Source organism: Ornithodoros turicata, chromosome 1 (genome assembly GCF_037126465.1).
Source record: "Ornithodoros turicata isolate Travis chromosome 1, ASM3712646v1, whole genome shotgun sequence".
Taxonomy (NCBI): Eukaryota; Metazoa; Arthropoda; class Arachnida; order Ixodida; family Argasidae; genus Ornithodoros; species Ornithodoros turicata.
The window spans coordinates 92,548,472-92,575,807 of NC_088201.1; the positions used below are offsets into that span (position 1 = coordinate 92,548,472).

Sequence of the window (27,336 nt, forward strand, 5' to 3'; positions counted from 1 at the left end):
TTAGATGAGGCTCCACTTTGAAGAGGTCCTGCATACGTATAGCCTCGTTCGGAGTCCCAAGCCCGGTGCTTTCACCACTTGTTGGCTCTTGTTCCATCGTAGCCGGTAAGTTCGATGCTAACCCATCTTCATCCAGCTGCTCCTGTGCTGATGCTGCCTGCGGAGCAGGTCCTGTAGGTCCTGCTGAGATTGTCGAATTGAAACTCCTAAACGGCGGCCACTCCACTGTCGCTGAGACGTTCATAGTCTTGATGGTGCTCGTTTGGAGTTACGAGAACCAGTTTTGACGCATTCCAAATGCGATTGTCTTGCAACAAAAAGGAAATCTTCCCATAATGCTTCTTCACTCGTAACGGTTTGGAGTAAGATGGTATTCCTGTGCTTTTTGCTTTCATCCTGATCCTTGCAAGGTGCCCTGGCTTGAATGCAGGTACCCTTAGCGTTGCGACGCAAATCTGTATACTGTTCCATCTTCATCTGTCGTTTATGCACTGTTTTTCGAAGATGAGATTCTACGGCGTTGGACTGGAGTCTGCTGCCTTGAATATGGCTTAAACCTGCTACATGAAGTGTTGTACGAGGGCATCTTCCATGGAGTAGCATAGCAGGGGCACATCCTGTCGTGTGAGCCGTAGAACGATAGGTAGCAAGGTACTCCACAACCGTCTGTTGTATTGCTCTTTGCTGCAAGAGCGCCAATTGCACATAGTCTTTAAGTACTCTATTAAAACGTTCAATGAGTCCATTTGCCTGTGGATAGTATACCGACGAGAACCTGTGTTTGATGCCTCGTTCTTCAAGATATTTAGCGAAGGGAGCTGAAGTGAACTGCGGCCCATGATCCGACACTAATTCGTCGGGCAATCCCTCTCTACTGAAAGCACGGTTCAAGAAGTCGATTACCACTTCTGTAGTTATCGTTGACGAAAACCCAACCTCTGGACAGCGACTGTTATAATCCATTAAGGTAATTGCAAATCTTGCGCTGTGCGGGGCTGACTGGAACGGTCCTACGATAACTATTGCGAGCTTTTGCCAAGGTTTCGCCGTCAAGGGCACTGGCTGTAGTGGAGCTGGCACTGGTTCGGCGGATTTGTCCGCCGCCTGACAGATGATGCATGTGCGTATAAAATCTTCCACCTGCCTGTCCATGCCCTGCCACCAGTAGAGATCTCGTATGCGTTGCTTAGTTCGCACTGTTCCAGGATGAGACTCATGTGCTGCTGCAATAACACGTTGCATCAGAGATTCCGGCACTACTATTCTGTCACCTCGGAAGACGATGCCTTCCACTGTGTAAAGTTCGTCACGAACTTGAAAAAAACGGCATTAGCTGTACGAACTTCTTTCATCGCTGGCCAAGAAGTATGTATGTATTTCTCCACTTGCTGCAGTAATAAATCCTGCCTTGTAGCTTCCTGCATGTCCTTGTTCAAAGATGCAGTGATCAACGAAACAACTTCCTCCTCAAATGGCGTTTCCTCTGACGACGGTAAAGGCAATCGAGAAAGTGCGTCCGCAACCACATTCTCCGATCCTTTTTTATATTCCACTGTAAAGTCGTAGGCCAGAAGACGTGCAGTCCAACGGACGATGCGAACTGGCCGGTTTCCCGAACCACGATGCGACAGCAGCGGAACTAATGCCTGATGGTCCGTTCGAAGGGTGAAATGCCTACCACACAAATATCTGTGCCACCTTTCGCAGCTCCATACGCATGCCAAGGCCTCTCGTTCTCCTGCGGAGTACTTGCTTTCCGCAGGTGACAAAGATCTCGACGCAAAATCGACCGTCCTTATTCCTTCAGGACTGACTTGTTGCAGAACAGCCCCGAGACCCCTCTCGGAGGCGTCCGTTGTGGCTATTACGTTCAAGGCTGGGTCGAACGGTTGAAGGAGGTCAGCTTCTGCCAACTGTTTCTTGAGTTGCTGGAATGCATACTCTGCTTCATCGTTCCGTGTGTAAGCTTGGCCTTTTCTTAGTAACGCCCGTAGCGGTTCCACCAGATGCTCAACTCGTGGCACAAAACAGGCATAATACCCTGCAAGTCCCAGGAAAGTTCGTAGGGCCTTCCCGTCTTCAGGCACTGGTGCACTTGTAATTCCATCAATCTTGGATTGCAATGGTGCTATTCCTTTCGCTGATAACCGATGCCCCAGAAACGTAATTTCAGTTGCGTTGAAGTAGCATTTCCGGTTCAAGGTGAGTCCTGCATCTGAGATACGCTTCAATACTGCACGCAGATTATCTCGATGCTCAGTGGGAGTACGTCCGAAAACAAGAACATCGTCCAGATATACGACGACCCCACTGCAATCCCGAAGTATTGTAGCCATCAACTTTTGAAACACTCACGGTTCTGAAGCTAAACCGAAGCACACTCTTTTAAAATGGAAAAGTCTTTCGTGAGTAATGAAAGTCGTCAAACTGCGACTTTCCGGGCTTAGTTCCACCTGGTGATAAGCCGAGCTATGCTTCGGAGCTTAAATCCAACTTCGAAAGATGACGAGCTCCGGCAAGAGAATTCCACAGCTCCTCGATGCATGGAAGTGGGTACGCGTCAACCAGAATTGCTTGATTTGGTGCCCTGAGATCTACACGTAGTCGTATACTACCATTCGGTTTCTGAACGACCACAATAGAAGAAACCCAGGCTGAGGCGTCAACCCGTTCAATAATTCCCTTCTTCTCAAGACCTTTGAGCTCTTCCGTCACTTTATCTTTCAAGGCCAATGGCAATCGACGTAGTTTTGCAGCGACTGGTTCTACATCAGGTTTCAGATGAACCCGGTGCGTGAACCCTTTAGCGAGTCCCAGCTGCCCGTTGAACAAATGGCCAAACTCGTTCCTTAAGTCTACTGGAAGAACATCTGCATCTCTCTAGATGTTTGCACACTTCAATGAGTCCCCACGAATACAAATGTCCAGTTTACGTATCGTATCTCTTCCCAGAAGAGTTGCTCCTCCTGCTACAACATGAAATAGGACTGAGTCAGCTCTTTCTCGGAAGCGCATGTTTGCACAAAAACATCCAAGGACTTCGATCCTCTTGTCACTATAGTCTACCAGCGACACCGTAGGGGTTATCAAAGTTAACTTGCCCTTGAACATCTTCTCGTAGATCTCCTGTGCCATTAACGATGCTGCAGATCCGGTATCGACCAATGCGTGAAACGGCTGCCCTTCAATTATGACATCCGCAAAAATCGGGTTATCGCGCATGTCAGTCAGGTGAACTGGTCGAACTGTGAGAACGGATACACGTTCCTCCACAAATGTACCTGGGACTTTCCACGACAGACCTTCCTGAAGTGGCCAAGTTTCCCACATTGCTTGCATTTCTGACCGATGGCTTTGCATCTCTTGTCACTCGCAAGATGATCAGCTGCTCCACATCTGTAACAATACGACGAAACATTCTTCGAAGAACGGGATTGTGATTGCTGTCGGCCGTAACGTGACACTGCTGTACGTCGTGGCTTCCCGTGGATTCGTTGTACTTCTGCAGTCCTCATGGGCCTATTAATTGTCCCGGCATCAGTGGAAACTACATCAGTGGGCCGCACAAACATCTTAGCTGCTGCAGTTGCGGCTTCCATAGTTGTTGCCAAGTTGACTGCTTTCACTAATGTGAATGTTTGTCCTTCCACAAGTATTCGTTCCCGAAGTTGTGGAATGATGGTACCTTCTAGCAGCTGGTGCTTGATTGCTTCCTCTTCGAAGTGCCCGAAGTCACACTGCGCGGCCAACAAGCGTAATTCTTCAACGAAACATTTGGGAGATTCGCCAGCCTGCTGCATTCTTCCGCGAAAGTATATAGTAGGCCGTGGTGGCGACTAGGAGGGCTGTGCTTTTTGTGGTTTTATTTATCATATGAGGACAAAATGCTTACCACGAGTTAGCAATTCATTCGCGAATAATGCGCCGTAATGATATGGGAAAGTGTGCATCGTGTACTTCAAAAAGTGCTGAACTTTGAAAATAAACGTGTTCAATACTGAAATGTTCTGTTGTCAATACTTGTGCTACGACTTACGAACGTTATGTTGACATGAACGTTATATGACGCGGTTGAGTACTAGGCGCTGTAACCATATTAATGAAATATGTAGTTTCAAGAAAGTAAACGTTTGGAAAGATGTTGCTACAACGACACGTGAAGCTGCCGCATAACAATATGACGTTCAGCTGGGCAGCTGTCACAGTACTTTGTAGGCTATTTAAAATGGAAATAACAGCTACAGCGGCCTAAAAATCATCTGATTATATTTATTGCACTGGAGCAAAATGTAAATTATGACACAAACTTGGTGAGTTAATCTTTAAGAGTAAAACTTCGCGCGTCTTTAACGCAGAAACTTGGCGCGCATCTTTAATGTGGATAACATTTGTTGTGACATCAACTAGAGTACTTTAACACATTTGGATAGATTCCATCAGGCTAAGCTTATCACAACATATCAGGTGTCTTCACTGATTTCATTGAAGCAAGAGGCGAACTGTCATATACACCTGACTGTGATGTAATTCGTGCTAACCTCCATGGTACAGAGCAGGCTCACGCGTGGATAGAACAGTACGGAAAGACGGCCAATACCTCATGGCTTTGGTTTAAAGAAAAAACAGGAATCTGAATGCCAGAGGCAAGTTTTCTTTTTATTCCGGTAATAATACTCCAACATCATAGCACATATATGATGCATTTATTTTATATTCAGAATGGTATACCACACGATATGGAAGTGCCAGTTTTCGGGCCTCAACAAGAAACCTGGATCAAAGCGAAGCACATGCTGCAATGCAAAAGTTGACATCAAGATCAAGAAAGTAAACGAAGACACCCAACCAAACGATCCTTTCCTACGGGGAGACGCCACTGCCTGCTGTCATCAAAATTACAACACACAACCATGCAAACAACTGCGCTGATGGAATGAGACCCCTAAGATGTCTCCCGGAAACAAAGGACACCTTCATGTCCTATTTTGAAGACGGCATGAAACCGTGCGAAGCCATATCTTTTCATAAAACAACACTTCTTTCACAAGATAATGGTATTGAAATAACCGCAAACAGCCTCCTCAACCCTACACAAACAACTCTTTATTACTGGTTTGACCAGTGGCAAACAGTGAATTTTGGGAAGGACCTTAACACGGTCGAAAGGATAAAGCTAAAGATGCCTGCGTACTTGGAGCAAGGTAATAACTGCGTAAAATATGTAACAAATGTGTCAAACAAGTATGATTCGTTTGTTTCACAAAATTGCAAAACAGAGGTTGAGAGCTTTAATACGTAATGCAGGTGTGACACAAAACACACACAAGGAATGAAGGGTATTTGCCTTTGCACGAATCCCTTGTACCACCTTCTCAGGTTATATTACAACATGCTGGTGAGAGAGTTCAGCATCTTGAAACTGTTGTTAGGGTTTCCAGAACACTGTCGGCTGAGAAACAGTATACTTGCTGTGTTTACTGACAGCGCGATACAGTGTGATGCTGCATGTCAACAAGGCAGCAAAGCACCAACTTTTTTAGATATGTTATCAAATCAACAGAGAGCAAATTATTTTATTTTCAGGTACCTCCATGGAGATCGGACAAGACAGTGACCTTTGGACAATACTCATCGTAACACCGATTATGAAACGAACATAGATACTAAGTGGAGCCCAAGTAGTGACATTTATTGATTGTACATCATCTTGCGCCTCATCACATAGCACACTCACCATCCTTCTTGCAGCAACAAAAGCAGGGGCAATACCGATTGCTGTGTTGATTCACAACTCACAGTCAGATGATGGCTACAGGCTCGCCTTTCAGCTTCTCAAAGAGGTGTTCCCCCTATGCTTCGGAGGAAAAGATGTAAGGATATGTGCTTAGCGAACATCTTACAAAAGAGAACACTACTACACGTATTATCTGTAAAGGATGTCACTGTGAGACAAAATCATTAACACAGTTGCCTTTTGTATGATTGCTGTTTCACTGAGGTAGTGCCGTCAACTGAGTTTTAGATTAAGACTAGTAGTAGAGATAGGAGGATTAAATCGACATGGATAGATTCGACCATCGCTAACGTCTGATATCGGAGGATATTTGGAGCAGGATACTTTCCGCCCAAGGAGGAGCGCGAGCCAAGACCGCCCCCGCGCGTTTCGCGGCCGCGCGTAGAGAGGGGTTTCCTTCTCGCGTTTGAACATGCATGAACATGCAAAATACATATTATTCCCTTTCCACATCTTTTAATACATCCCCGAGCGGGGAGTTTTCCTACCGCACTTAACATAGCATACTTTCCTCCTGAAGACATGCAAGCAATAGACATACACATTTGTACAAGTGAAAAATATTTTATTAATGCCAATTAAAGCCAAGGATGCTTAGTAATGCCAATTAAAGCCAATGGTGCTGGGGGGGGATTGCCAATTATGTTGCCAATTGTGTTGCCAATCTGTGTGAAGGAGAAAACCCCAGCGGAAAAACCTTCACACCTGAAACAGAAGAAGCATACAAGACAACAAAGATGCTACAGGATGGCAATTAAAACATGAGAATGAAACATACTCACACATTTTCTTCCTTGATTTGACAACTTCCATAAGGGTATGAATCGATGGCATTGAATTGATAACGTTTATCATCATAGGGCATGAGAGCAAGCTTGGTATTCTCCAAGGTATACATGCACTGACGTTTGCTACATATTGATCTTTGCACATGAGATACCTTTTCACTATTGAACAACACATTTTTGTACACATCATGAAGCAAATGCTTGCGAAGTATATCCTTCTTCACTCCTTTTGCTCTAGCTATTTGATCATCACCAACCAACTTTATCGAATACATTTTAGCCTTTAGAGCAACTACCTCCTCAATTATACGACCACCAGTCTCACACTTGAATCTAAACAACTTACCCTTATTTTTGTCACTGTACAATGCATGATCTCCAGGATATGATGACAGGTCCAGATGTTCATCTGCAATTTTCTTCAGTTCACCTTCATAATCGTCAGTCATCAACTCTAGGATAAAACTATCAGCGTCCATGTACATGGGAATGACTGTACAGGAGAGCTTGCTCTGTAGAGTACAACAGAAGAACTCATACATGACATACTTCGAGTGCTCAAGCACGCAGAATCCAATCTGCAATGGGAAGTTACATTTGATAGTTCTTTTTTTCAATTCGTACAGCACACAATTCTCAGAGAGAATTTCGAAGTGAACACAGCCATTTGAACAGCTTGACCCGTTCAGCTTCCTCTAGACTAAAGGCTACTTTAATGTTCCTGAAACGAGAAGGATTAAGAAGACTTCTTCCAAAGATACTATTTATAGAGAGCTTCATCAAGCTCTTCTCAAACTCTGTTTGTGCTGCTCTACGACGCTCAATGTTCATCATGATATATGGTTCAAATATCTTGCTCTGCTTGAATTGTAGTATTTTATAGATCTTGCTCACTTTCATACCCAGTCTATAGTACAACCCCAGCAAGCGATAGTGCACAACATACCTTGTTTTGTCCATACATGTGAGAAGCAACTTCTCTTGAGCGGATGTCCTGTAATTAAGCTGCTCACCCGTATGAAAATTCATTTTGTCTTTCTGCAGACTTCTTGTGGTCTTCTTGTTTCCTGTCTTGACAGTGTGTTGACTTCGACTTCTTGTTGATCAAGTCAACAGGAATTGCTGTTGACATCATGTTGACAATCTTTTGAAATACCTTATGTGTACCTTGTGTGGACAATGTACATAGGTGTCGTTGTTGACGCTTTGTGGACTTTCTGTGCACCTGTGTAATGAGTATTTATTTCGACCCTTTTATTTTATAGATGGATTTTGTATTATTAATTACTGCATTATCAGCCAGTAATGTCCCAGAGGTCGATCTCTGGGGGTACCGAGCATTTCCTAAGGGGGTGGCGGTATATATGTATAGAGGCATATTTGTGAATCTATTCATTGGAAGACAGGCTGTATGGGTAATATTAGCAATTTCAGGGTGAGTTAAAAAAAAACATGTTGAGTATGCACCCCTCGCGGGAGGTAGACAGATCAGTGTTACCGTCTTTCCACTAAACAAAGCGGTATTTGAATCTGAACTTATGATCAAATGTAGCTTAAATGACACTTTGCCACCTTTTAGCTGCACACTAAAGATCTAAATACATTTTCATTGGCTTTGGGAAGGCGCTTCCTCGTATTATTTATATTTCAGTTTATTATGCAATATATTTCCAACTTATTCGGCCACATGAGGATCACGCGCATGCGACAAGTTTGCTCCACATTTTGACTCTGCGCCTCCGTGCTTCGCCCTCGCCTCGTCACGAAGGAGTCATCGCCATTAGCATCATCGGAATGTCGTTGAACGGTTGCAATATGTTTGAACGGTCTCCGCGCTCTATCGTCCATTTGTGAACAAAAGAGGCCGTGATTTTGCGTCGTATGGGGTAAGCTGTGTGATCGAAGTGTGTGATTAAGCTTCACTTGTATTCACACCATGACTGTTGGCTTTTGTTGTTTGTTTGGAGCAGCGGCTGCAGTCTTGCGTGCCGTCAGGTAAGTGTACAATATCAGTTCGTGACCGGTGTGTTGCTTCTGTTAATTTCATTCTCGTTGTTGCAAGCCATGAAAGAACGAAGGAGGATATGAATTTGCGTCGTAATGGGTAAGCTGTGTGATCGAAGTGTGTGATTAAAGGTCAGCTATGCCGATATCCCAAATAGTCGAAACGGTTGTGATATTCTGAAAGCCCACATCCAGCTCTCCCCAAAATACGCCTTCATTCTCTCAGTTCGGTACAGTACCTTGTCAAAAAAATAGGTAATTCATTCCGAAACACACATGGGCGCAGCCATTTTTATGACGTAGATGCGCCCGAACGGGCATTGTGACGTGTACGCGCCTACGTACTTGTCAGTGGATTTCAGCTACGGCTTCTCGCGGCTTCACGTATCTGTGCTTGAAGATGGCGGACATTCGGGTTCCACCGTTCCGCGATAAGTAAACAGTGCAGCAGCTGCGAACTCATTCGCGAACCAACCTCTGTGCGATATTGTGACTGGAATTCGTCGTTTGTGTTTTGTGAGCACGTACAATTTGTATCAAGTCGCGTCTGCGTTAGCCCCTTTACAGCACTTGCCCATTGTAGAGGCTGACGTTTCGACAGCCGTGTCAGCAAGAAAATGCCGACAGCGTTTTATTACTGCAGGAAAATTGTGCTATGTATTTGAGAAACCGCATACTGCTATGGGACAAGTTTTACGTACGATTTATCAATGTGCAACAGCGTCGACGATGGTATGTAACGACGAAAGACGTAAAACGAAATACAAATCACATTTTAAACTTTTTGTGGGATTCTGTGCATTTTCCAGAAGCTTTCTTTGAATCACGCACTCCCATGTCACGCTGCGTTGTGTGGTACGCTACAAACTACTGCATTTTATGTCTAACATCTGGATATTGTTTGTAATGAACACCGTCGCACAAAAACATGCACACGAAAGCTCCAGTAGCCATGTGGTTGCACACTATGCAGACGCAAAAGAAGTACCAGAGCACATATTGCCACTTAGAAATGTGGTGTCTGAAGAGTTAGGGCATAGCATAGATCCTAGAAATCAGGTGCACCTTATCCTTCTGTAGAGTGCTCTTTCAATTCACAACTCAGCCCATGGGGTGTAAAAGTATTAAAGGCAATTATGTGACTTGTGGTCGTGGGTGACATCACTGGCCAGCCTCGGGATTAATTCCGTGCTCAGGAATTATTGTACAAATCACTTTGCATGTAGGACGTGATAAGCAATATGTAGGTTGCAACCTTGTCTGCAGCATTCTCGATTGCCTCTTACCTTTACAGTTCGAGACACGTTACCAAACCATTTGCAAAGGGCACTCTTACAGGGGCCGTGTAACTTGAGTTTTTAGTTTATAAAATTTATCAAAATATAAGTATACAATATGTAATATGAAATTTATATAAAATCAAAAATAACATTTATAAAAAGAATTTATAAAAAATAAATAAAAAGGCTTCATGGAAGCAATCCGTTAGCATACCCATTGCACATGAAGCACAATTATATATGCTTGGACATCATCTAATTAATCTTCTGAACCATATGTGTGGCTGCATACGAAATTTTTTATGCGCATCCTCTACCTTCCTATTCCTACATGTGCACACGAATAACAGTGCGTATATGTGAAGTGGCAAAAAGCAACGCTAGACTCTACCATCATTGTGCCCCTTTAACTTTTCCACATTTATGTCTGGTGAACAGGGAATATCTCACTAGAAAAGAAGACATTTGTGCATTGTTTGGCAAGCAAATAAATATATTTATTTACATTTTCCATAAATCAACAATGTTATGACCTGGTGCAAATATTAATGTCAACAAGTAAAGTACTTACAAATTATTCCTATGTGCTCAAATGCAGATATGACAATTGTTTTTGTAAATACAGTTTCAAAATCAACAAACTGCACAGCATCAGCAATCTTAAAGTATCTGAAGAGGGGAATCACATAAAGCTCCAATAATAGACTGTGCAAACAAAGCTAAAAAAAACAAAACAAAGTACTTCAAGAAAAATCTGAATAATCGGTTGCCGTTGTGATATGTACTACTATGCACAGTTCATGAATGGAACATGTTACCTCATTGCATTGCCTCCATGTGAGCACTAGAACAGGCAGCTTTTTAGGTCGCTCTTTCCGTGTTTTTCTATTGTCTTTTTTTGTTTTCTGTTTTTGCATTAGCAAGCATGGCCATAGTGAATCACAAGCAACCAAGGACAGGATGAGACATCTACAATGCGACTGCTAGCTCTAAACTGATATATTTATTAGCAGACTCTGGAATATACACACATATGCTGCTAAGAAAATGACAATTTAACCAATAGAACAACAGACAAGAAAAAGGGTTATATATCTTCCCCTCTCCTCATTCTATGTCACAGGCAGCCCTAGTATCATTCTGAGTGTGTCCGTGCGTTCCCTTTGAGATAACGTATCTCTGACAGAAGCAAATCCAACAGCGGACTGCTTACGGATGCAACTATCTTGGATTTCTCTAACCACTTGTTATTTAACCGCTGCCTTGGGCTGTGTGTTCTGGAAATTTAGGCAGCATCCAGAGTCCCTGCAATGTGTTGCCATGTTTCTCGAGGGCCTGTGTTTCACTATGGCTCTCAGATACAAACTACCCCATTTCAACACAGTAGAAAACACAGATTTGTAAATAGCATCTGTTGATTGCACTGTACATACCCCCCACATAAAGGATCATAGTGGATACTACATCTTGTGCGATAATGTCAGGAACACAAAAAATATAGATTTTAAACTACTCTTACGTCGTAGTAGTAGTATTTGTGTGAAGCTGCGCAATTCCTGTCCTGCAAATAATTTAAACCATATGTTTCATCTGCCAGCGTGATGATCCCCTGAAAAGCAATTCACACTTGGCGGGAACTACCGGTTCTGAAACCTATCCCTGACATGTGTAGCCATCAGGGAGGAAACCCAAGGGCTGCGGTGGAAAAGTCAAACACACACAGGCTATGTTCTCTCTGTGTATCAGCTGCTCTGGCTAGGTTTCTATTCACGCTTAATGGCCGTAGCAGTAATGCATGAAGACCACTGCTAAGTTGTGTTGAGAAACACCACTTTGTGTTTGCCATGTCTAAATGAGACGTACCTGACCTGATCCAAATTAACCGTTCTGAGTCTGGAACACACAAAGAGAAAAACGCAACACACACCACAACATTAACAGATAGCAAATGAGCTGTAGCGAGCTCCACCTTGGGACAAAGTCAACAAGTAATTCACCAAAAGTCAATGAGCGCCTGAAATGTAACATCTCCAGTGGCGTAGCCCGACCTCAAAGGTAGGGGGGCTCGATACGAAAACTCCCCCCCCCCCCCGCTGATCCTGTGTCGACAACACACACATACTTGTGCACACTTCAAACTGTGGATTAAAAAAGGGAACGAAAATAGTTGAGTTTGAGTTTGATTATAGAAAAAAAAACGGAAGATATTGAATTCGGGATTGAATTATTGAAGATATTGAATAATGAAATGAATGAAAGGAGAAAGAAAACTGCAAAGATGAAAAGGTAAAAATAGAAAAATAGTTTCCCGTTCCTGTTAGTTTCTTAGCTCACTTCAGCTGACTTCTAGGGGATGTAGCTACGAAAATAGTTGATTTAGACGTTCACAGTACGATTACATGTATAGGCTGTCATGACCAATGAAGTGGTGTCACGAGATTGGAAGTATCTCGAAAAGCTCATACTTTGAAAACCATTCAAGAATGCTTCTTAGATAGACGCCATGAACTGCAAGAACTTTCGCGATAGTCACACTGATCCCCCCCCCCATATATTATGTTCTCGGATTTGCACGATTTGTGTGGGTCGGTCCGTGGCAGGTAGGGGGGGCTCGAGCCCCCCCTAGCCCCCCCGTGGCTACACCACTGAACATCTCTGACTGGTAGCAGGATGGCCCACGTTCAATTCCTGGTGCTAGCACTGACTGGCTTTTTCATGAATTATTTGTTGGAAGTTTCGATGTGCTTGAGAACCATTCGTCAACCATTGTATCCTCATGAGGTGATGAGGGTTTGTCATCTCAAAGAGACTCCCTTTCTGGCATGTGTCCTTATGGATGCTCATCACTGCAGAAAAAAAGAAAGGAAAAGCATTTAATGACAAGAAATGGATAGTCGCATTTACTGCATAATGATTGTGCACAACAGAAAGAATACTATTGCACAGAAGGCTGTACTTCTTGATGTCTAACATCAAGTTACAAAATTCCAGAATATATGACATGTTGTAAGGTAGAGAATAAGTAGAGTTATTGAGTTGTCGAGTTGAGTTGAGGGGGCAGTTGTACCCCCTTTTTATTTTATTATATATGATTATATAATTATCTTTATGTCTGTACCACCCCTCGCTCTCTACATTACAACATGTTTTATATATTCTGGGAGTTTGTAACTTCATGTTAGACATTAACAAGAGCAGCCTTGTGCACGAAAGTCTTGTCTCATTAAAATTTAGATGCTCTCAACAGTCTTCTTTCTGTTGTGAATCTCTATCGCAGCATACCTGCACATTGCTGTTCTACGTACTGTGACTTTGCAGTAAGAGTATGGACTTTGGGTAAAAAGACTACACAGCACTGCTCAGGTATTTTTGCCTATCGAACAGAATGTATGTATGCAGTATGCACACAGTATTTGTGCACCGGACCCACTAAAAATGTAGTGAATGTGGCATTGCCCACGGTAATGCACCAAGTTGAACACAATTATTGTAGAATCCAGGTATTTTAGCTTACATGTCAAGCCAGTACCACACCAGTATCCAGTGTGAAGTTGTGACAAATAAATAGTTTCCATTTTTCTTAGCTCTCAGAAAACAGACAGTGAATTAATAAGAGTAGACAATGTTAACATGAATTGTGGGCTATTCTTCAGTTGAAGATTCACAGATAGTAAAGGCACCTTCCTCAATGGACGTTGATGACACTGAAAATTCTAAAATGTTATCAGAGGCGACATCAGCTTCGGTGTGTCAAAGGATTGTATGTCCAACAGTAATCCAGCTAACAGTAACAAAAATGTGCAAAAGACAAATTAACTGAACTAATGTAACGTAGCTTCTATATCATACAGTAAAGCTTGTAACACCCCATCCACAGGAACCAGTGTCCAGACACAAAAGTGCTTGAACTGGGAGATAGCAGCTAATCGGAATGGCGACCTTTGTTTTCCACCCTGGAAGCACAGGTTGTAACTTTGAGGGGAGATTTAAAAGTGGTGTCAAAATGTCTGCATGCGAGTGCACATGAAAAGTTGAACATAGATGAATACTCAAATTATAACATCACATTGTCATACCTGTTGGTGGAGGTGGACTGCAACTAACGTGTCAGCGATTTCTTCATGACCAGATGCAAGCCAGATCATGCTTCATTTCCGCCTTCATCGTGCACCTGTGATAATTCAGAAGTTAGATTATCAATAGTACTATTGCGTTGTTAATCGTGGTTATATCAGAGTAAGCGCAGTAGGACAGCTGCACAATCGATTCATTAAGCTCGCTATTTTTTATATCTGAACCTCGACTTACCATTTTTTGCTCTCGTTTTTTGCCTTGATCCTCCGTGGCACGTTCAAAATGTTATGCGTCGGGCACCTCGGATTTTCATCAGACGATTTCGTGCCGAGATTCCAAATTGCCTCTGGAGTCGCGCGTAACCTATGATAACATTCGTGGACGAAATCCTTGCAGTGGAAATTAGCAGGCACCACGTCAGCTTGGCACTGCTTGGTCTTTTGGCAGCTTATAATAGGTAACACTTGAATGCTCCGATGAATTGTTCTAACAGCGTAGCACTCTCGCATCTTCGACAACTTCGCCGTGGCATATTTACGAATCATATCGCTCCAGCCCATAAAAGGCAAGGTCAGAACAAGGAAGTGCACTTTCCAAACGACGCTGTGCCAAAAAAAACATTCACATGCTTTGTTTCCGGCTTAGCAACAACATAACAGCTGTTCGCTTATGTACGATGCACAGAGGAGGAAACGAAAGACGACAAGCAGCCAAGCCAAGAGTCCATGCCAAGCCAAAGACAGACAAACCGAGAGCAGTGACGTCGGTGCGCCCGTGCGCAGGGTTTGCCGACGGTCTGACGGCCGGGCGTGGGAACTAAAAAATCTGTTTTCTAAAAAACTACGAACAGTTGGAGCAAGATATTTCGCACACATATTCAGTGTTCGGTAATGAACACACAGCGCGAGTATCGCTCAGTTCTGCGGCACTTCAAAATCGGCATATCTGACCTTTAAGCCTCACATGTATTCGCACCATGACTGTTGTGCTCTACGTTTTTGTTTGTTTCGAGCAGCGGCTGGCCATGAAAGAAGTAGTAGGTACTGGACTCTCACAGTGCACAACGCTACAAGGCTTCTGGACGCCATTAATTAGCAATTAGAGCTAATTGGGACCCCCCACATTAATCAGCACCCTCCAGGGAGCCACCACACTAATTGGGGAACATCTAACTCGTGTCCAGACCACCCGAGCGTTGTGCACTATGAGAGTCCATAAAAAATAAAAAAAATTGATAGAGATAGAGTGGAGAGAAGGAGTTTAGTTGGAGATCAACGACGTCATCGTGAAGAAAGCGGCCCGGAAAGGCCGCTGACCGTCGCTGGGCGACGGAGCACAGAAGCAGGTTGCAAAGCATCGCAGCTATGACCACCAGTTCCGGACATCCTGTGACGTCAGCTGTGACGTCATCATGACATGTCTGGGCAGGTTAGGACAGCTCTGGGCATGCAAGGAGAAAAACACTCGTAATACAGAGGATGGGAAAGCAAGAGTATGCAAACCATCAATAGCTAACAACAAAAAGAATTAGTTACACAACAAATGAGCCCACCAGAACAGGAGCGCAGAACCATGCGACTGCTCCATCCGAGAGGCAGGCAGAAACTGACTCGTAATGCTTTTTTGTCCTGTATAAAGCCCCGCAGCTTCACCCCCTAGCGCTTACTTTCTCAACTAATCTCACAACAAAATTATTAAGAATCACGCCAGCGCTACAACCGTTCCCAAGGCAGAAGAAGATAGAAAATGGCGGGGATGCCCGGACAACAGCAACCAGCACCCGACGTGCACTGGCACGAAAATCGCAAACAAAGCGGGAACAAAGTTGGCGAAAGCATTAGTTACACAATAAATCACCTCACCACAGCAGGAGCGCAGACCGATGCGACTGCTCTCCGTGACAGCCCGCCAGAAACTGAGCGAGGGCAGGGAGCGCACGTCTGCTTTCCGCGACAGCCGGAGAGAAACTGACTGGGGCGCCGCTCCGCGGCCGCTACGCATACCCGCTCCTAGCGCCCTCTGGGGCGACCACCTCCGAGAGGCTAAGAGTGAAGAGCATTCCTGCGCCCCCTGCTGGCCGTTCTCATTGGTCGTGAGGCTAAGAGAGAAGAGCATTCCTGCACCCCCTGCTGGCCGTTCTCATTGGTCGTGACGTCATCCTATTGTCTCAGGGCCACCCTGTTTTTTTCCACTAATGCTCCTTTGGTCAATCTACAATGAAGCCACAGTATGACGTCATCATGCACCTGCGTGGCTCAAGGACGCGTACGCTCTAGACAGGGGACCTATTATTTATTGAATCACTATCCCATGATTATTTCCTTTATTCTTCTATAACGATTGAATAGGAAACTATTGCAGAAGAGCACCATGCATGAAAGCTGATCGTAGGAATTCCAAAGTCTTACTAAATGAGACTTGCAAAAGAACAAAATATCCTAACACGTAACTCCATCAACGGCAAATAAGAGGACTAGGTACTCAACACATCAACAAAGAGTACGGGTAAACAGGAGCGCAGAACTCAGGGCAGCACTATCGTCAAGACAACAATGTTCCTTGTCAAAAAATAAAAAAATAAAAAACGTCAACACAGGAAAGCATGCATATCGGGGCATGTCAGAACACGTCAGCACAAATTGTACGACTGCTGGGCAACAGAGGAAAACAAACAAACACTTGAACAGAGTGAAAAAGACACTCACCATCATTTTTCCCGTTCACAGCATTCCCTCATTGTAAATCCGCTCGTCACAAAATCCACCTGCATCGTCGAACACCATTCACCAGTGACGAACCACACATCCGCACCCCATCAGAGGCAGACAGAACCCCACCGAAGCTACGCTCTTCCACTGACGGCCAACGCCAGGAGCAGAATTTGCGTGTCGAGACCCGTCAGTGTCCAAGAGAGAAGTGAAACCTTGCGCCCCCTGCAGACCATTCTCATTGGTCGTGACGTCATCCTATTGTCTCAGGGCTACACAGTTTTTTTCCACTAATGCTCCTCTAGACAAGGTCAACCTGAAACAATAGTCTCTCGGTATGCTGTCATCATGCAGGTGCGTGGCTCAAGGACGCGTACGCTCTAGACAGGGCACCTGTTATTTATTGAATCACTATCCCTAGATTATTTCCTTTATTCTACTATAATGATTACGTAGGGAACTATTGCAGAAAAACACCATAGACAAGAGGAGATTGTAGCATTTCATTCCCAAAGTCTTACTGTACAGGAAAAAAAAAAGGTTCAGCAAGACATCGTCAGCAACAGCAACAGACAGGCAGCACTATCGTCAATAATATGCCTTGTACAAAAGGAAAAAAAAACTACATGCAGAAGGAAAGCATGTCAGAACAAGCCCAGGCATGTCAGCACATGTTTGTCAGACAAGGGGGGAAAAAGCGAAAAGAAACAAAGAAGGAAACCAGCATCAAACTATTTCTTCTTATTCAAAAACAGTGCTCATCATATATCTGCCCAGGACAATACATACTATTTTTCTATTGCCACACTTTTTTCCAGTAACAGTCAATGCATTGCTACAGACTGCGTGACGTCATCACATCCTGTCTGAAGAAGAAGACACCGGCAAAGACTCCTATTATTTATTGAATGGCAAGATTATTTCCTTTGTCCTACTCTTAATGACATTGATTCTCTCATTAAAATTCAACAAAAAAGCACCCCGCATATTAACGATTTTCACCCCAAAGGCTCATCATGGTCATTAGAATTACAGTAAACTGCCACTGCTCTTTTAAAATAATAAGTGAGACCACTCAACATCACCTCCAGGCTTATGTAATACATGACCCTTTCTATGCTCATACATTCGTTGTCTGAGGCTACACCTGCGAGCAAAAAAGGCGCGGAAGCCGGGTGGGCAAAGTTCCATTCGCGCATTGCGAGCAAAAGGCGCGAAAGCACAAGTGAGAACGCCTTTACGGGAACACGATAGCATTCCTATACTATATTAATGATTATTGCATTGCAGTTTAGAAAAACTACAACTAAACTATAATTTTAGGAGCCCAACTTTCTATGGAAACTATAATCGCCCTATTACTTGGATCGCTACTAATGAAGCGCTCCAATTTTTCCTCTCTTCCCATTTCAGCCTTGTCATGCAGGGAAGCAGACTCATATCCAAAATAATTAATTTACACTGAGGGTGCCGTGCTTCAGGAATTCCTATCCTGCGCTCAGATGCAAGCATTTCTTCACGGATACCTTTAACAGCTGACTTCCTCAACATATCGAACACCCAACAAAATCAAACAAACAATCAGAGAAACCCTCTTCTCAGCTGCACCATGCGACTTTCTTCTGCGTAAAATCGGTGATTTGAAGAAGAGAGCAGCGAAAAATTGCGCGCGCTTGTGCTCGACTTCAAGCATATGCCAATAAACCAAGAAAAAGGCACTCATGTCTGGTATCTGATAGTGCCACATACACAGACGCATTGCCCTTGCGTAAAGAAAGCACAGGACACGGATACACAAATTTCCTTATGTGAGCAGGGAAAAGGCTTAAGACCACAGGTCACGACACATCGCCACGCGGCTAGCACAACATGACACCAACAAGATACTAGCAGCGGGAAGAACTGCAACACTGCTAAACAAGTCCAGACATGCCACGATGGCGTCACAAATCAGGAAGAAAAAAAAAGCACACGCACGCACGCACAGAGGACAACGCATTAAACACACGGAGCGCTCAGGAATAATCGTAGTGTCACCGCACATCGCTACGAAGCTAAACGTCTAACACAAGACGACACCAACAAGATATTAGCGAAGGGTAAAAATTGCAACACTACCGAACAAGTCCAGACATGCGACATCGCATACAAAACACTGCTCATCGGGGAAAAGGCCTAAGCCTGCGGCGGATCATCATAGAGCGTACACAACTTGATTTTTTCTATTTTGCGTAAACTAAACGCGGTCTGCTTGGAAAACGACGTACAAATTTTCTTAAGGAGCAGAGAAATATTTCTACTCCGTGCTCAGATACCAGCATTTCTGCTCAAAAACCTGCAAAATTAAACACTGCTTACTTCGTCAAGATATCGAACACCCAACAAAATCAAACAAACAAACAACCCCACTTCCACTGGTAGAACACTATTCAGCTTTTACGCATGAGGCTTTCTTCTACATAAAAAGTAGAGAAAATAAGAAAAGAGCAGCGAAATATTGCACGCACTTTTGCTCGCATAGCTATAAGAGAAAAAAATAAATAAAAGAACGACGCACACACTAATAAACTGTGACAAAGATACCCATTTCTGCTATCAGATAATTATTGCATAATGCTAAATACTCATTTGCATTGGCCCTGCGTGAAGCAAGCACAGGACAGGGATACACAATCTATCTTAAGCGAGCACGGAAAGTCACTTCTACTCGAACAGCTTAATACCATAAAGGCTTCTGTATTTTGTTTATACCATAAAGTCTGAATTTTTGCAAAGAAAATAAAGCCTGAACAGCGCTACGAAGGTGACAGACACATACTAACAAACAAACAAACACTTCTTCGAGTCTGTACTATCTTTTAAAAAATAACGAAAGCACACATTAAAAAAATCAAATCGGCTAGGTAGCCTACCAGACGTTGTGCCTTAAAGTTGGCTGCACGCAATGCGCGGAAGCATACTGTGAAGCCAACTTGCGGTTTTGCTGGATGCACATGAAGTCCGATTCCAATTGGAAATCGCGCTAAGGACGTGCCAAACGTGGAATTTTCGCAAGATTAATCCCAATACCTGGAATTCTGTTCATTTTAGCGGGAATGCTGGCGCTTGTGCTTTCGAATATTCGAATTTCTCGATTATCAAATTTTCGAATACGAATAGGGTTGGAATATCAACAATATTCGAACAATATTCGAAATTTCGAATATTCGCACACCTCTAGTGAATACTGACGCTCAAGGATATATAACAAAAAACAAACAAATTCCATTCTCATGAACTCTCCTCTATCGAGCGGCTTTCTCCTGCTCTACCTGGATGCTGACTTTTTCCCCCCTCACCTACATTCTGAGTAAAAGCAGTGACAGAAGAAAAGAACCGCGAAAAATTACACGCATTTGTGTCACAGGACAGGGATACACAAATTTGCTTAGGTGAGCAGGGAAAAGGCTTAAGTCGTACCGCTCAGGAATCATCGGAGAATCACCGCTAATCGCTACGCGGCTAGCGCTTGAACAGCGCTACGAACGTGACAGATACATACTAACTAACTAACAAACAAACAAACAAACAAACACTTCTATTCATTTCTATTGATAAAGGCGTAAACCACACTACAAGAACAATGCACGCTGCTTCAGGAAAGCGTATCAAATGCATCGCAACAGGACCGGCTCTCATAAAATAGCCTGCCCAAAACGAAGAATTCACCAGGTTCGCGAGGTAATTCCATTAAAAACGCTCTCGGTCTATCCTACAGATAGCAATGCAAGCGCTGCTACCCTTATTTTTTAAGCCACTATTCCACGCAATAGTACATAAATGTATCACTCGTGTCACATGAAAAGGCACACACAAAGAACTTACTTGTCAAGTGGGATCCCTGGTTCAGGAAAGCGCGCGCGCCCGCGCGCACACATACACAGACACACACTCACATTTTCACACTCACAAACACAAAGTCTATTCTCACAACCACATAAATCCATATTATTCCTCAGGTCAATAATTATCCTACCATCGTCAAAAGATGGCTCACTCTTGTATGCGATCGCAAAGCGATAGGTCCTCGTTCCGGATGTAATAGGATATCGCCACTCGGCCGACGCGAACCAAAAAAGAAAGAAAGGAATGCGCGTTCGCTATACCTCCACAAAGAAAATGGTGCCGTGCTTCTACGCAGCGCTCATCATACAGGAGTGAATTGTCTTCTTTCGTTTTCCTTTTATTTTCTTGCACCCATATATTTTGCAAGAATACTATAGAGCAGAACGGACAAATGTGAACATCATTCGCTACACACTGTAGCTCTCATCATTTTTAAACCAAACCACTTAACATGTGTTCATAGGTCTTCACTAAATAGGTGAGCCGATAATGACTCAAAATGAAATTAAATCAAATAAAATAATCATTCCAGCATCGCTGGCTGCAAGCTTGGGTACCCTGCTTGGGTCTGCTGGCGCTGGAATAAAAGATTTATCGCGAGGGTACTACAATGGTGAGCTCTGCTGCTGTTTAAGTGATAAAACAGTGCTCCCGAACCGCGCCCCACGCGAGCTGCGCGCGGACCCGTTCTCGGGACGCGACGCGCGCGATTCCCCGTGCGAGCGCAACGCGGGCCTCGCGGTTTGGACGCGCGCGATCCCTTTCCCCGAGCAGGCACACTGTTTTATCACTTAAACAGCAGCAGAGCTCACCATTGTAGTACCCTCGCGATAAATCTTTTATTCCAGCGCCAGCAGACCCAAGCAGGGTACCCAAGCTTGCAGCCAGCGATGCTGGAATGATTATTTTATTTGATTTCATTTCATTTTGAGTCATTATCGGCTCACCTATCTAGTGAAGACCTATGAACACATGTTAAGTGGTTTGGTTTAAAAATGATGAGAGCTACAGTGTGTAGCGAATGATGTTCACATTTGTCCGTTCTGCTCTATAGTATTCTTGCAAAATATATGGGTGCAAGAAAATAAAAGGAAAACGAAGAAGACAATTCACTCCTGTCCAAGTAATAGGGCGATTATAGTTTCCATAGAAAGTTGGGCTCCTAAAATTATAGTTTAGTTGTAGTTTTTCTAAACTGCAATGCAATAATCATTAATATAGTATAGGAATGCTATCGTGTTCCCGTAAAGGCGTTCTGACTTGTGCTTTCGCGCCTTTTGCTCGCAATGCGCGAATGGAACTTTGCCCACCCGACTTCCGCGCCTTTTTTGCTCGCAGGTGTAGCCTCAGACAACGAATGTATGAGCATAGAAAGGGTCATGTATTACATAAGCCTGGAGGTGATGTTGAGTGGTCTCACTTATTATTTTAAAAGAGCAGTGGCAGTTTACTGTAATTCTAATGACCATGATGAGCCTTTGGGGTGAAAATCGTTAATATGCGGGGTGCTTTTTTGTTGAATTTTAATGAGAGAATCAATGTCATTAAGAGTAGGACAAAGGAAATAATCTTGCCATTCAATAAATAATAGGAGTCTTTGCCAGTGTCTTCTTCTTCAGACAGGATGTGATGACGTCACGCAGTCGGTAGCAATGCATTGACCGTTACTGGAAAAAAGTGTGGCAATAGAAAAATAGTGTGTATTGTCCTGGGCAGATTTATGATGAGCACTGTTTTTGAATAAGAAGAAATAGTTTGATGCTGGTTTCCTTCTTTGTTTCTTTTCGCTTTTTCCCCCCTTGTCTGACAAACATGTGCTGACATGCCTGGGCTTGTTCTGATATGCTTTCCTTCTGCATGTAGTTTTTTTCCTTTTGTACAAGGCATATTATTGACGATAGTGCTGCCTGTCTGTTGCTGTTGCTGACGATGTCTTGCTGAACCTTTTTTTTTTTCCTGTACAGTAAGACTTTGGGAATGAAATGCTACAATCTCCTCTTGTCTATGGTGTTTTTCTGCAATAGTTCCCTACGTAATCATTATAGTAGAATAAAGGAAATAATCTAGGGATAGTGATTCAATAAATAACAGGTGCCCTGTCTAGAGCGTACGCGTCCTTGAGCCACGCACCTGCATGATGACCGCATACCGAGAGACTATTGTTTCATGTTGACCTTGTCTAGAGGAGCATTAGTGGAAAAAAACTGTGTAGCCCTGAGACAATAGGATGACGTCACGACCAATGAGAATGGTCTGCAGGGGGCGCAAGGTTTCACTTCTCTCTTGGACACTGACGGGTCTCGACACGCAAATTCTGCTCCTGGCGTTGGCCGTCAGTGGAAGAGCGTAGCTTCGGTGGGGTTCTGTCTGCCTCTGATGGGGTGCGGATGTGTGGTTCGTCACTGGTGAATGGTGTTCGACGATGCAGGTGGATTTTGTGACGAGCGGATTTACAATGAGGGAATGCTGTGAACGGGAAAAATGATGGTGAGTGTCTTTTTCACTCTGTTCAAGTGTTTGTTTGTTTTCCTCTGTTGCCCAGCAGTCGTACAATTTGTGCTGACGTGTTCTGACATGCCCCGATATGCATGCTTTCCTGTGTTGACGTTTTTTATTTTTTTATTTTTTGACAAGGAACATTGTTGTCTTGACGATAGTGCTGCCCTGAGTTCTGCGCTCCTGTTTACCCGTACTCTTTGTTGATTTGTTGAGTACCTAGTCCTCTTATTTGCCGTTGATGGAGTTACGTGTTAGGATATTTTGTTCTTTTGCAAGTCTCATTTAGTAAGACTTTGGAATTCCTACGATCAGCTTTCATGCATGGTGCTCTTCTGCAATAGTTTCCTATTCAATCGTTATAGAAGAATAAAGGAAATAATCATGGGATAGTGATTCAATAAATAATAGGTCCCCTGTCTAGAGCGTACGCGTCCTTGAGCCACGCAGGTGCATGATGACGTCATACTGTGGCTTCATTGTAGATTGACCAAAGGAGCATTAGTGGAAAAAAACAGGGTGGCCCTGAGACAATAGGATGACGTCACGACCAATGAGAACGGCCAGCAGGGGGTGCAGGAATGCTCTTCTCTCTTAGCCTCACGACCAATGAGAACGGCCAGCAGGGGGCGCAGGAATGCTCTTCACTCTTAGCCTCTCGGAGGTGGTCGCCCCAGAGGGCGCTAGGACCGGGTATGCGTAGCGGCCGCGGAGCGGCGCCCCAGTCAGTTTCTCTCCGGCTGTCGCGGAAAGCAGACGTGCGCTCCCTGCCCTCGCTCAGTTTCTGGCGGGCTGTCACGGAGAGCAGTCGCATCGGTCTGCGCTCCTGCTGTGGTGAGGTGATTTATTGTGTAACTAATGCTTTCGCCAACTTTGTTCCCGCTTTGTTTGCGATTTTCGTGCCAGTGCACGTCGGGTGCTGGTTGCTGTTGTCCGGGCATCCCCGCCATTTTCTATCTTCTTCTGCCTTGGGAACGGTTGTAGCGCTGGCGTGATTCTTAATAATTTTGTTGTGAGATTAGTTGAGAAAGTAAGCGCTAGGGGGTGAAGCTGCGGGGCTTTATACAGGACAAAAAAGCATTACGAGTCAGTTTCTGCCTGCCTCTCGGATGGAGCAGTCGCATGGTTCTGCGCTCCTGTTCTGGTGGGCTCATTTGTTGTGTAACTAATTCTTTTTGTTGTTAGCTATTGATGGTTTGCATACTCTTGCTTTCCCATCCTCTGTATTACGAGTGTTTTTCTCCTTGCATGCCCAGAGCTGTCCTAACCTGCCCAGACATGTCATGATGACGTCACAGCTGACGTCACAGGATGTCCGGAACTGGTGGTCATAGCTGCGATGCTTTGCAACCTGCTTCTGTGCTCCGTCGCCCAGCGACGGTCAGCGGCCTTTCCGGGCCGCTTTCTTCACGATGACGTCGTTGATCTCCAACTAAACTCCTTCTCTCCACTCTATCTCTATCAATTTTTTTTATTTTTTATGGACTCTCATAGTGCACAACGCTCGGGTGGTCTGGACACGAGTTAGATGTTCCCCAATTAGTGTGGTGGCTCCCTGGAGGGTGCTGATTAATGTGGGGGGTCCCAATTAGCTCTAATTGCTAATTAATGGCGTCCAGAAGCCTTGTAGCGTTGTGCACTGTGAGAGTCCAGTACCTACTACTGAAAGAAACAAGGATATGATTCTGCGTCGTAATGGGTAAGCTGTGTGATCGGAGTGTGTGATTAAGCTTCGCATGTATTCACACCATGACTGTTGTGCTGTAGGTTTTTGTTGTTTGTTCGGAGCAGCGGCTGCAGTGTTGCGTCCCGTCAGGTAAGTGTACAAGTATCAGTTCGTGGGCGGTGTTGCTTCTGCTAATTTCATTCTCGTTGTTGCAGACCATGAGAGAGCAAATGAGGATATGAATTTGCGTCGTAATGGGTAAGCTGTGTGATCGAAGTGTGTGATTAAGCTTCACATGTATTCACACCATGACTGTTGTTCGTTTTGTTGTTTGTTTCGAGCAGCGGCTGCAGTCTTGCGTCCCGTCAGGCAAGTGTACACTTCGTGGCTGGTGTTGATTCTGCTAATTTCATTTTCCTTCATGCAGGCTCTACTTTGTTGAACACTAAGCTGGGTGAACCAACTTTGTTGTTGCTATGACCGTATTGCTCAGTTTTACTCACTTGTGTTTGAACGTTACTAATTTGCGATTGCACGCCCTATTTCAGACACATATCTCTCCAGCGCTTCAGAGATGTCACTGGCGCCGAAATGCCAGCTGTTTCACCGTGGGTCGCCAGAAGAACAGCAGATCATTGACTGTCAATTGTGCGTCGCTACACTATGTGTCACGAAGGATGTGTATGTGTGAAATACGTAACTACTGTGTGCGCGGGATGTTTTGTATGATTGTGTCGACACTCGATACCACTTTCAAGGTATGCATTTTCGGAATAAAGTAAATACATGTTTAATTTTGCAGTACCTCATTTCGTGTATTTTATGCGTGTTCCGAGTAAGTGAACATATGCACTCTTAAAAATGAACTTCACCGCATAGCATGCTCCTATCCGACCACCAACTCGAATGATATCGCTATGTGACCTGATTTGTTCAAAACGGTAGGCGCACGGCTTTTTTGTGATACTTACGCTGTTCATAATTGTCACAAAAATGGCGTACACCTCCCGTTTTCAGGCAGATAACGATATTCGAGATGATGGTTGGCCAGGAGTGTGCTATGCGGTGAAGTTCATTTCTAAGAGAGTGGAGTCACAGGAAGTCTACAAAAAGTCTTCACATCATACGCGGGATGGTGTTACCAGAATTATGTTGACAGTACACAGAAAGAGAACAAAAAATTCCACAGCTATTCTGTAGCCAAATGTCTACAGAAAGTTGAGGGCCATAAGTCAACAAGAAGTAAACGCATGATGTAAACATGAAAGCAACACAAACTCTGAAGAATGTTTGTTTTCCATGTTGACCTTGGTCTGTAGAAAGTAAACAGAAACTAAACACCCATTTTCATAAGGGCAATTAGTTGATGTTGGTACGTTGACAGCCAACTTGAGTCCACCTTCTGCTTGAGCGGCGCCAGCGGGAAATACCGTGTCTTCTCATGCAACTCTGGAGGGTATACTAGATCGCATACATATATATAACCGATAGCTGCATCCTCTGGGTGATTAACAAAATCGATACTCGAGAACTTTTCTTCAGGCACCCATTCGAACCCTCCAACTGGAAGGCACTTTGTGAGACAACCACCATACAAAGAATTGGCATCATAGTAGGCCAAATAGCTCGATGGTCTTTCTTCATCGTAATCAGGGCAATCCTTATTGTTAGCTCGAGCATAGCGTTTCGATTGTTGGCAAATACCTCCACGAATGGAGCCCTCAATCGTACGGTACATTTCTTCATCAGTGAAGAGCTCTATTTCCGCCGAAGTGTGCTTCAGAGCAGCTTGCCAGCTGAAACCTGGGAAACTCACAAAGCGAAGCACTTCCAACCCATACGTCTTCATGGATAGAAACCTAAAATTCTGCATTACATCCAACAATAACAGTGTGTCACATAACAAATAAAGGTTGTTGTAATCGGTGAGGGTCCTGCAAGAAAAGTGATTAAATATATCCTGTGCATAGGCATAGTCATCGTCGCTCACAGGTGTCCTAGTTAGATCATTAAAAAAAGCTTGCTTGGGTGGAAGACTTTCTTCTTTGTACACATCAAATCTCTTAATGTAGGAATATGGAAAGACACCTTTCCGAGTCAGACGAAGAAAATCTTCGCCATATACCTGCTTCAGACACTTGAATGCTTGAACACCCTCAGAAACCATTAAACTGTCAACAAGACAGGACAGTGATTGATTCAAATATTGAGTAGTGTCACGGAAAATGAAATTACCATACTCAAAGTTCCGTATTTTTTCACTACTTGTTGCAATAAGTTTGGGTGGTGTTTTCCATTTCATGTCGTGGAAACCACGAAGCAGAGAACTGATGTCATAGGCCAAATTGTGTACCAACACTGGTATATCTTACCTTTATTTGCACAACCAACGTTGCATTGGTTGCACAAAGAGGCCAAAATGTTTGGGCCATCATACCTACTATGGTCATGATGACAAGTTTTAGGGTGAGTTTGATCAAAGAGAACACCGCAGTACTCGCACTGAATGGCTGCATTGTGTTTACTCTCTTGCTCAGCTGACAAAATTATAGGTGCTGGTTCGCTGTTATACATTGCTGCGATGTCGTGTAGAAGCATGAGATATTCTACACACTTGGAACCAGCATCAGGTCCCAAATAT

At 43.9% G+C, this 27,336-nt stretch overlaps 2 long non-coding RNA genes across 3 annotated transcripts; one reads left to right on the top strand and one right to left on the bottom strand.

Annotated features, from left to right (window-relative positions):
- Positions 1-6,253: 6,253 nt before the first annotated feature.
- On the bottom strand, positions 6,254-16,876 carry LOC135378470 (uncharacterized). The gene is made up of 3 exons (XR_010418403.1): positions 16,646-16,876; positions 13,943-15,380; positions 6,254-13,819 (listed from the first exon to the last, which is right to left on the bottom strand). It is a non-coding gene; the product is annotated as an uncharacterized LOC135378470 (long non-coding RNA).
- A 5,913-nt stretch (positions 16,877-22,789) lies between these two features.
- On the top strand, positions 22,790-25,496 carry LOC135366403 (uncharacterized). 2 transcript variants are annotated; one of them, XR_010414150.1, is made up of 5 exons: positions 22,790-23,020; positions 24,286-24,728; positions 24,797-24,845; positions 24,911-24,953; positions 25,040-25,496. It is a non-coding gene; the product is annotated as an uncharacterized LOC135366403 (long non-coding RNA). The 2 variants fall into 2 exon arrangements; XR_010414149.1 differs by lacking the exon at positions 22,790-23,020 and having other exon boundaries at positions 23,875-24,728.
- Positions 25,497-27,336: the final 1,840 nt, after the last annotated feature.